General features: G+C 36.1%; 1 protein-coding gene across 10 annotated transcripts in view; it reads left to right on the top strand.

Annotated features, from left to right (window-relative positions):
• The window catches only part of ZPBP (zona pellucida binding protein), a 136078-nt gene that overhangs the window by 107941 nt on the left and 16108 nt on the right, over window positions 1-12029 (top strand). For 2 of the 10 annotated variants that reach the window (XR_010406629.1, XR_010406627.1), the window contains exon 9: window positions 286-400. The exons of 7 other annotated variants lie outside the window; for them this stretch is intronic. The gene's annotated coding sequence lies outside the window, so the exon portion shown is untranslated. Of the gene's footprint in view, window positions 1-285; window positions 401-1243; window positions 2206-12029 lie in introns of those variants that run through there. One more of the 10 variants, XR_010406628.1, reaches the window with a different exon arrangement.

The following is a 12029-nucleotide window of genomic DNA, read 5'->3' on the forward strand; positions in this document are numbered from 1 at the left end:
GCTGAATTTTGCTTATGCCCTTTTGTAATTGATAGTACTTCCACATTCATTCCCAAACAAGTACTGATATACCTTGTGTCATGCATTTTTATAACTTTCTATAAGTGGAGTCATGCAGTATATAATGTTTGAATACTTTCACTCAGCAGAATGATTTTGAGATTCACCAGTGTTATTGTATGTATTAATAGTTTGTTCTTTATTGCTGAGTAGTATTCCGTTGTATGGATATACCACACTTTGTTTATCCATTCACCTGATGATGGACATTTGGGTTGTTTCCAGTTTTAGGCCATTACAAATAAAGCTGCTATGAACATTCCTGTACAAGTCTTTGTGTGGACATATGTTTTCAGTTCTCCTGGGAAAATACCTATGACTGCGATTGCTGGGTCATACGGTAAGTGTATGTTTAACTTTATAAAAAAAAAAAAAAAAGCCAAATTATTTTCTTAAGGCTGTACAATTTCATGTTCTACCAGCAAAGTTGGGGAGTTATAGTTATTCTGAATCCTTTCCAAAGCATAGTATGGTCACTCTTTTTTAATTTCAGCACTTTCAGTGTGTGTGTGTGTGTAGTGATATCTCATTGTGGTTTTAATTTTAAATTTCCTTTTAAAAAGATATTTTCAAGTTCCTATTGGATATTGGTATTTCATTTGCACAATATATGTTTAAATATCTTTCCCATTTTTTAAGTGGTTCTTTGTCTTACTGAGTTGTAAGAGTTCTTAATATAGTATAGACAAAAGTCACTTTCCAATATACAGGTTTTCCCCACTATCTGAAGTTTCACTTCATGCCACTTTACTTTTATGAAAGACCTACCTTAGTTTTCATTAAAGAAAATCCGAGAGGATTTCCACTTCTATGAAGTGGTGGTTGCTTCTTTGCTTTGTACCATTTCAGCTTCCAGTATGTTTCCTAGGAATGCTGTGCTTTCAGGTAGTGAGGGGAACCCGTATGTGCTTGAATGTATTCTCCCAGACTGTGGCCTACTTTTTTGTTTTCAGACAAAAACACTGAAGTCCAATTTACTAATTTTTTATCCTGTGGTTCATGTGTTTTTGTGTTCTAATAAACCTTTGCATATTCTAAGATCACAAAGATTTTCTCCTGTGATTTTCATTTAGTACTTTTGGGTTGTACATTTAGGTCTGTGGTTCATTTGAGTTAATTTGTCTACTTGGTACAAGGTAAGGGTTGATGATTTTTTTTTTTTTTTTTTTTTTTTACCATACAGATATCCTGTCCTGGTGATCTAGCACGATTTGTTGAAAACTTCTCTTTCTCCATTAAAATGTCCTGGTACCTCTTGTCGAAATTCAGCAGACTATCCTTGTGTAGGCTTGATTTTGCTCCATCCATCCATATCTTTTATTTCAGCAATACCAAAGTGTTGATTGCTGGAACTTCATAGTAACTATTACACTACATTTAAAAAATTGCCTTGATTATTCTACTTTTTGAATTACCATATACAGTTTAGAATTAGCATGCCAATTTCTACAAACAAACCTGCTGTGGTTTGAATAGATTGCATTGATTCTAGAGACAAAATTGATAATAATCGTCATCCCAAACACATAGTCTTCTGACAGTGAACATGGTTATCCGTCGTCTGTGTAAATTATTTTAAATTTGTCTCAAGGATGTTTTGTAGTCCGCATATTTTTCTTGGATTTATTCTGAAGGATGGTAGAGGGTTTTTTGCTCTTGTTTTTAATAATTTGGAATGTAAATGGAATTGTTTTTAATGATTTAATTTTCCAGTTAGCATATAAGAGTGCAGTTAATTTTTTTAAAGGAGAATTCTGAAGTGTTTTATTATTTTTTTCCAAAGATTTTATTTATCAGAGAGAGAGCGAGAGAGAGCAAGCGAGCACAAACAGGGGAAATAGTAGGCGGAGGGAGAAGCAGGCTTCCTGCTGAGCAAGGAGCCCGATGTGGGACTCGATCCCAGAACCCTAGAATCATGACCCGAGCCAAAGGCAGACGCTTAACTGACTGAGCCCCCCAGGCATCCCAAGAGTGCAGCTAATTTTTTTTTGAAGAGGATATTAAATCATGTATTGATTGCACATGATACTGTATGATACACAGGCTTTATTCCCATTTATAATTTTATCTGATAATACAATTTAGATATGTTATATAGGATATGCCAGCAATCATATTAATAACCAAATAAACTCTTTGACTTTGCTTGAGTGATCTTTTAATGGTGAACTCCAGGTCACAACTAACTTACTGTTGTCAGTTCAACTATATCAGTGTTTCTGGAGACGTGGCCTCTGTGCCCAGGCAGGTTGTATATAAATTTCGAATGCAACCTGGAATTATCTTGAAGGAATTCTAACTTCACATTGTTGGGGTAGTTTACCAGAATGGCTTCAGAGTAGACTGAGTTTAAGCTACATTTTTACAAAGACACATTCATTCAGCATCATGATCAGACTGTTAAATTTAGCAATCAGTAGCATGGGTGCAAAAAAAAAAAGAAATCCACATTAAAACCCATCGTTGGAATGCTTTACACTCTCCATAGAATAGAAACTAAACTAACCTGTTATACAGTTCATCACAAATACAGTCCTCGAGTTTTTGTCCATGTATGTGAGTATTGTCTAAAACATGTCTTTGTGGCAGCTAGAACCTGTCACCAGTGTGCTTGGCTGAGTTCATAAATCTCTTGTAACCTATAGCTCTCCTGTCACTTCTCTGGCTCTCCTCTCCTGCTCAGCTTTCTTTCCTGGCATTAATTAAAATCTTCTGCCACTGTCATAGCTCCTGTTTCTGCTGGAACCACCACAGCCACCTTTGTTGTGTGGTGGTTTGTCAGAACATTGGCCTCTACCACCTTAGGGGCTAGAGCTTCTGCCTCCAAAATTTCCATTGTTTCTTGGGTCCAAAATGAGAGGATTGATTGTTGTAGTTGATAGAATCATTGTAGCCTTCCTCGCCTCCAGAATAGCTTCCATCATTACCATGTCCATGATAACCATCCCCACTGGTTCCATATCCACCACCACCTTGACTGCCACCAAAGCCATCTCACTTACTGAAGTTCCTCCGTAACTACCACCGAAGTTTCCAGACCCACATCGACCTCTTCGGCTGGATGCAGCACTAGTCATCTTTCACTTAGATAGGGCTTTTCTTACTTCACAGTTGTGGCCTTCACAGTAGGGTATTTCTGAATGATAATCTTGTCTAGGGAGTCATGGTTATCAAATATTACAAAAGCAAGGCCTCTCTGGCCACTGTCTTAATCATGATTTCAATCACTTCAATTTTCCCATACTTTTCCGAATCTCTTAGGTGATGTTCTTCGGTGTCTTCTGTAATGCCATCAACAAAAATCTTCTTCACAGTTACATAGGCACCAGGTCTTTGCAGATGTTCTCTTGAGACAGCTCACTTTGGTTCCACTACTCTTCCATTCACCTTGTGTGACCTTGCATTCATGGCTGCATCCACCTCTTCTTCAGTGGCATACGTGACAAACAAAACCTCCCGAGTGCTTTGTGTTTGGATCTCTCAGTACTACACAGTCCATGAACATTCCCCAGTGCTCACAGTGGCTCCTCAGACTCTCATCAGCTGTTTCAAAGACCAAACCTCCGATGAAGAGCTTCCACAGTTATCTGGGCTCTTTGGGAGACTTTGACTTAGTCATGACAGCAGTGGGAGGGGAGACTTTAATGATGCTTGTTCAGTGGCATTCACAGGCAGAAATACTGACCTGGATCATGTGACTCTGTTTAATTCACTGATTAGATCTCGAAATTATTTTGTATACTCTATATTTTTCTTACATGAGTAAACATATCATCTGCAAGTAATAGCAGTTTTACTTCTTTGTCTTATAATTGTGCCTTTTATTTCTTTTACTTGTTTTATTGCATTTGCTAGCTCCTCCAATGCAGTGTTGAGTAGAAATAAAAACAGGTATTCCTGCCCTGTTCCCAATATTAGAGATAAATAACTTTCACTTTCAAGTATGGTATCAACAGTAGGATCTTCTTAGATGCTTGTTGCCAGTTTGAAGCAGTCCCCTACCAGTCTTGGGTTTTCTGAAGCCTTAATCATGAATAGTTAGTGTATTTTGTCCTATACTTTTATCTGCAACTTTTGAAATAATCATATGGTTTTTGTCCTTTATTATGTTAGTATAGAAATTTGCATTGATTGATCTTCTAATGTTGAAACGACTTTGCATTTCCAATTTCCCTTTTGATATTTTCTTTATCCTTTTGATCTTTCAAGAGAAAATTTATTTCCACATATTTGTGAACTTACCACTTTTTCTTATGTTACGGATTTCCAGCCTCATTGTGTTGCGATTATAAATAATTTGTATGCCAGTCTTTTAGGGTCTGTATTTTGGCCCAAAATATTCTCTATCCCAGGAAATATTCCATGTGCACTTGAGAAAAACGGGTATTCCGTCACTGTGGGTGGAGTGTTTTATGAATGTCGTTACGTTTAATTGGTTTATTGTGTTGTCAGTCCTCCACTGATCTTCTGTCTAAAAACTCTATTCATGGGCGCCTGAGTGGCTCAGTTGGTTAAGCATCCGCCTTTGGCTCAGGTCATGATCCCAAGGTCCTGGGAGCAGGGACCCTGCTTCTCCCTCTCCCTCTGCCTGACACTCTGCTTACTTGTGCCTGCTCTCTCTCTGTCAGATAAATAAAATCTTTAAAAAAATAAATAAAAATTCTATCCACTATTTGAAGTGAGGTAATGAAATCTCGATTACCGTAAAGCTTTGTCAATTTCTCCCTTAATTCTGTCAGTTTGCTTTATGTATTTTGTGTACCTATTGTTTGTTTTATATATTTTTATAATTGTTATATCTTGGTGAATTCACCCTTTTGTAAGTATGTAGTTTCTTTCTTTTCCTCTTAATAACAGTTTTTTACTATTCTGTTTAGGTGTATATTAGTACATCAGCCCAGCTCTTTTTTCATTACTATTTTCATGGAATATCTTTTTTCATTCTTTCACTTTCAACCTGTTTGTTTCTTTTGATCTAAAGTGAGTCTCCTTCAGATTGCATATAGTTGTAGCATGTTTTATTTATTCATTCTGTCAATCTCCAGCTTCTGATAGTGGAATTTAATCCATTTATGTTGAAGTAATTACAGATAGGAAAAGACTTATTTCTGCCATATTATTATTTCCGGTATGTTGATTGTTTTCCAGAGTTCTTTCAGAGTTAACTCTGAGAGTTTTGCTTGATTTTTTTCGTATCTTTTTGGTTGGGACAGCCTTTTGGAGCTACCAGTATTTTCGCTAGTATCACTGTCTATTCATTTTTTGAAACTTTTGTTGCTCTTTATTCTACAGAATGGGCAATTCCTGTTGTTATATCTTCATATTTACTGACATATTCTACTTTTGTCATTATTTTGCTATTAAACAGATCTAGGGTTTTTTTTTTTTTTTTAATATTTTAGTTTTGTGGTCTAGAGCGTCCATTTCTCTGATGCAGTTTTCCAATCTGCTTACTTATTATGGTAATATATGTCCTTGGATACATTTATGCTAGCTGCTATAAAGTCTTTATAGCTAATTACCACATCTATGTTATTTTGGATCTGTTTCTACTGATCTTTTTCCTCTTGACTATGAGTCACAGTTTTCTGTGTCTTTGAAAATCTAATGTTTATGATATACTAAACTTTATGGATAGTACTATGTAGAGTCTTCTGGTTTATTTTTCTTCTGAAGATTGTTGATTTATGTTTTAATAGTATGCCAGATTCAAAATCTAAACTCTCTCCCCCAGCATAGGTATCATCTCGGTTTAGTCAGCCTTCCAACTCTTGCTTTTTGCTGAGCTTCTTGCAGCATCATTGACACATGTGAAGGTTATACATTAGCCAGTTATCTGAGTGGAGTTTATATGCAGATTTTAGAGCTCCTGATTCTGTTTCACTGAATTTTTCCCATTACTTTCCATATCTTCTGGTGGCCTAAAAGCCTGTCCTTTTATTTTTTGTAACCAGTGAGACTGAATTTCTGCTTCAGTTTTACCCACCCATGGGCCACATAGACTGGTGAGTGCCCACTGCAGTGATATAACAATAATTTTACCCAGTAAAGTTCCCCTTCTTTCAGGAGTTAGCATGCCTTCAGTATCTGCCTGCTTCTGCTACCTCTTTAGTGCTTGTCAAATCGTGTGTGCTGCTTTTTCCAGATTTTATCACTTTTACTGCAGATGGATTAATTCGGTAAGTTAGAAGTGGAGTTCTTACCACTTGTTTTTGAACATTGTGGACATTGTTTTTGGTACATATTTTTTTGTTTGTATAATGTAGTATGAGTCTTATTGCTTCTTTCTTTCTTTTTAGAAAAGGCTTACCTGCTTCACAGTTATGAAAAAAAGTTTTTCTAGTAATTTATTCCACTAATACTAAAATTTTCTTTACACTAAGATCTAAAATAAGGGTACATGCCATATATATGTCTTTTAAAGTGTCCTCTCTTTTGTTTTACTGATCTGTGGTAATTACTAAACTTATTAAGTGTCTTGATGTCTAGAGAGGATAAACCACCTTCTTTATGCTTTTTAAATGCTACCAGTTTTGAATTGTTTGTCAAGTTACATAAAAGAAAATTATGGTTGAGATTTTATTTGAGTGTATTGCTGGTATAAATTAATTTGGTTAATATTTACATTTTTGCTTTTACAGCATAAAGTTGTATTTTTGAAAATCCAGCCTGAGAATCTTATAGTAGGCCATTTTAACTGATTCACATTATTGTAGACTGTATTTGTGAGATTCATTCATATTTTTGTGGTTATAAAACTATCTTTAAAAATTTCTATTTCTATGTAATATTCTATCATATGAATATATAGAGTTGTGTATATCTGTTTCATTGTTTGAAATTGCTTCATACTTCTGGGTTTTTTGCCATGGATATCTTTGTTTATATATCCTAGTATCCAAGATTCTTCAACGTCTTTCCCTAACACTGGGTCATAAGACATGTAATTCATTAAAATATATCCATATGCTTTCCAAATTTGGTGTATTAATTAACACTTCTACAATAGCAACGTAGGAGAAATCCTGTATGCAGTTCTTGGCATAATCACACTTTACGTATTTGCAATCTGATGACCCTATGTAATGCATCACATTTTTAAAATTGTGGTAGAATATACATAAGATAATGTTTTAAGCATATTTAAATATACAATTTTATGGCATTAAGTACATATACATTGTTATACAACCATCAGCACCATCCATCTCTAGAACTTTTTCCATCTTCCTCATTGAAATTCTGTACCTATTAAACATTAAGTCTGCAGTCCCCTCTTCCTTTAGTCCCTGACAATCACCACTCTTCTTTCTGTCTCTATAAATTTGACTACTACAGGTACCCCATATAAATGGAATTATACAGTATTTGTTCTTTTGTGCTTGGCTTATTTCCCTTAGCATCTGTGTTGTATCATATGTCAGAATTCCTTTCTTTTTAAGACTGAATAATAGTCCATTGTATGGATGGACCACATTCCCATTCTCTTAAAATGTGTGGTAGGTTACCATGACACATTTTCAACCCATTCCACATTACTTTTCATAGTTCCACATTCTCACATTTGTTTCACATTAGTTCACCTAACACTTACATACCACGTCTTTATTTTATAATTTTTTTTATTTGAATATAGTTGACACACCATGTTATATTAATTTCAGGTGTACAACATAGTGATCTGACAAGCTTATGCATAATGCTGTGTTTACCACAAGTGTAGCTACCATCTGTCCCATACAATGCTATTACAGTATCAGTGCTTATATTCCCTGTGCCGTGTCTTTTGTTCCTGTGACTTGTACTCAACCTTCTCTGTCCACATGTATGTACCACATTTATTTTTTATCCACTCATCTGTCATTGGAAATCGGGTGGCTTCCACCTCTAGGCTGTTGTGAATAATGCTGCAGCAAACATGATGTGCAAATATCTCTTTGAGATCCTGCTTTGAGATCTTTTGGATAAATATTGTATCAGTCCGTTTGGGCTTCCATAACAGAATCCCAGACTGGATGGCTTAAACAGTACATTTTTTTTCCCACAATTCTGGAGTCTAGAAGTCCAGGCTCAAGGTTTTGGTTTCCCATGAGTGCTTTCTTCTTGGCTTGCAGATGGCCTAGCATGCCACCTTCTCATTATATCCTCAGATGGCCTTGGTTAATGTGTACAGAAGGAGAAGGAGAGCAGGCACTCTGTTCTCCCTTCTTATAATATAGCACACTAATACCGTCAGATCAGAGTTCCACTCTTAGGACCTCATTTAACTGCAGTTACTTCCTAGGAGGCCCCATCTATAGAGAGAGCCACACTGGGAGTTAAGTCTTCAACAGACACATTTTAGAGAGGCACACACCTTCAGTCCATATGCTTATACTCAGAAGTAGAATCACTGGATCATATGGTAGTTCAGTTTTTAATTTTTGGAGGAACCGCCATACACAGAGGCTGCACCATTTTACATCCCCACCAACAAAGCACAAGGCTTACAGTTTCTCTGCATCTTGGCCAACACTTGTTATTTTACTTTTTTTTTTTTTTTAATAACTTGCCATCCTAATGTGTGTGAAGTGGTGTCTCATTGTGGTGTTGGTTCGCATTTCCTTGATGGGTTAGTGATGTTGAATATCTTTTCATGTATTTATTGGTTATTTGTATGTCTTGTTTGGAGAAATGGCTGCTCAGAGCTTTTGCCCACTTTTTAGTTGGGTTGTTTAATTTTTGTTGTTGAATTAGAGTTCTTTATTATTATTATTTTGGATATTAACCTCCTTTGCAAATAATTTATCTATGTTTTTGTCCATGTGCTTTTGGTGTTGTATTAAACCATTGAAAATTGTAACGTCATGCATCTTTTATCTTACGTTTTCTCCCAAGAGTTTTACAGTTTTAGCTCTTCTGTTTGTATCTTTGATCTTTTTGAGCTAACTTTTACATACAGCTTAAGATAGGAGTCCAGCCTTGTACATTTGCATATGGATATCCCCCTTACCTACTACCATTTGTTGATAAGACTGCCCTTGCCTCATTTGAATGATCTTGGTACCCTTGTTCCAAATCATTTACAGTTTATTTCTTGACTATTTTATTCTGTTTGTCTCGAGCTCTATCTTTAGGCCAGGACCAGACCATTTTTATCATTGTAGCTTTGTAGTGTTAAAATCAGCAAGTATGAGATTTACAGTTTTGTTTTTCAAAATTGTTTTGGCTCTTCTTTGTCCCTTCAGGTTTCAGTGAATTTTAGGATGGATTTTTCATTTTCTGAAAACATTGTCACTGGGATTTTGATAGAATTTGCATAGAATCTATGAATGGTTTCCAGTAGCATTGACATCTTAACAATATTAAATGCCCCAACCCATGAACATGAGATGTCTTTCCATTTATTTGTGTCTTCTTTTCTTTCAGTACTTTTTAGTAGTTTTTTTTTTTTTAAAGATTTTATTTATTTATTTGACAGAGAGATAGAGAGAGAGCACAAGTAAGCAGAGAGGCAGGCAGAGGGAGAGGGAGAAGCGGACTCTCCACTGAGCAGGGAGCCCGACGCGGGGCTCGATCCCAGGACCCCGGCCGGGATCATGACCTGAGCCGAAGGCAGCCGCTTAACCAACTGAGCCACCCAGGCGCCCCTAGTAGTTTTTGGTATACAAGTATTATGCCTTGTTGGTTATTTACTCCTAAATAGTATATTTTGATGCTATTGTAAATAGAACTGTTTTTCTTAATTTTCTTTTGGGATTGTTCATTGTTAGTGTATAGAAACACAGCTGATTTTTGCATGTCAATTTTGTGTCTTGTAACTTGGCTAAATTTGTTTATTAGGTCAATTAGGGGTTTTTTTTGGTGGATTCTTGAGGGTTTTTTGCATAGAAGATCATAGAAGGCTAACGTTAGTTCTTTCTAATTTGAATTCTTTTTTTTTTTTGCCTTACCCTGGGTAAGACTTCCAATATTATATTAAAAGAAACAGAGATAATAGTCATCCTTATCTTTTTCCTGATCTTAGAGGAAAAGCTCATAGTCTCTTATGGTTATGATACTGACTGTGGGTTTTCATGAAGGCCCTTTATCAGGTTGAGGAAAATCCATTTTATTCCTCTCTTTTAAGTGTTTTTTCTTTAACATTAAATAAGTTATCTATTATATTACCAATTACCAAACATGGTTTTAAGTGATATGAGAGGGAATAAAAACACACACAATTTTAGCTTGTGGGAATCTAATGGGATATAAATCTGAACATATGAAAATTTAAGTAGCAGTTAATGACTAAATGTAGTAAGGGCCACATGGGCGATACAGATTTGCTATAGGAGCTCAAGAATAAGGAGAACACAAGATTGAGTTTTGTCACAGTATCCTGAGTGCATTAAGCTCTGCTTACCCCACAGAAATACACATTTCACTCATTTCTTTATAATAATAACTGAAGCTTTGCTAAAAGTTTGGCCAGTGTTTTCTTAAACATCAGAAATTTTGATGTAGGAAGTATCCAAATTTTGTAATCAAGGAACTTGAATCTCAGCAATCTTATGGTACTTGCATGTGTTCATAAAGATACTAAGTGAAAAATTAGAATTTGAAACCAAATTTGACTCACTACAAAACTCCTCTCCTTTTTATGTGACTACTTTGCTTTGTGCTCCTTTACTTATGTTCCTGTGGTATCTTTCATACCTGTTGAGGTATAATTAACAAAATTGTAAGATATTCAAGGTGTACATTGTGATGACTTGATATATGTATGCATGGTGAGAGGATTTCTCCCATCTGGTTCATTAACACCCCTATCACCTCACATATTTTTATTTTATTTTATTTTGTTTTATTTTATTATCTTTGGTGAGAACCTTTAAGTTCTACTTTCTTAGGGTACAAACTTTCAGCTATAAGGTGGATAAAGTCTAAGGATCTAACACAGTAACTATGGTTGATAATACCCCATTATATAATTGAAATTTGCTTAGAGTTTTTAGCGTAACATGATGTTGAATTTTGTCAAATGCTTTTTGTGCAGTTGAGATGATTGTATGGTATTCCTCCCCCCATCATTCTGTTTCTGTGATATAAGGAACTGTCCTTGATTTTCTTTCTTTTTTTTTTTTTTTTTTAAAGATTTTATTTTATTTGAGAGAGAGAGAAACAGCATGAGAGAGGGGAGGGTCAGAGAGAGAAGCAGGCTCCCCGCCCAGCCGGGAGCCCGGTGTGGGACTCGATCCCAGGACTCCGGGATCATGACCTGAGCTGAAGGCAGTCGCTTAACCAACTGAGCCACCCAGGCGCCCCTTGATTTTCATATATCAAACTGTCCTTGCATTTTAGGAATAAACCCTAGGTGACCATGGTATATAATCCTTTTAATATGCTGTTAAATTGGTTTAGTATTTTTTGGAGGATTTTTCCATCAATATTCAGAAGGTTATTATTAGTCCATAGGTTTGTTTTCATGTACTGTCTTTTGCTTTAGTAATAGGGCAATTCTGCCCTTACAGCATGAGTCCAGAAGTTTTCCTTCTGCTTCAGTTTTTGGAAGAGTTTGAGAAGGATTGGGGTTAATGTTTTTCTTTCTTTCTTTCTTTCTTTTTTTTATTCTGTTAATCCCCATACATTACATCATTAGTTCTAGATGAAGTGTTCCATGATTCATTGTTTGTGCATAACACCCAGTGCTCCATGCAGAATGTGCCCTCCTCAGTACCCACCACCAGGCTAACCCATCCTCCCACCCCCCTCCCCTCTAGAACCCTCAGTTTGTTTTTCAGAGTCCATCGTCTCTCATGGTTCATCTACCCCTCTGATTTCCCCCGCTTCATTCTTCCCCTCCGACTACCTTCTTCTTCTTTTTTTTTCTTAATATATATTGCATTATTTGTTTCAGAGGTACAGATCTGAGATTCAACAGTCTTGCACAATTCACAGCGCTCACCATAGCACGTACCCTCCCCAGTGTCTATCACCCAGTCACCCCA

Source organism: Mirounga angustirostris, unplaced genomic scaffold, assembly GCF_029215605.1.
Source record: "Mirounga angustirostris isolate CCGP_5_RB_7025 unplaced genomic scaffold, mMirAng1.0.hap1 SCAF_12, whole genome shotgun sequence".
Lineage (NCBI taxonomy): Eukaryota > Metazoa > Chordata > Mammalia > Carnivora > Phocidae > Mirounga > Mirounga angustirostris.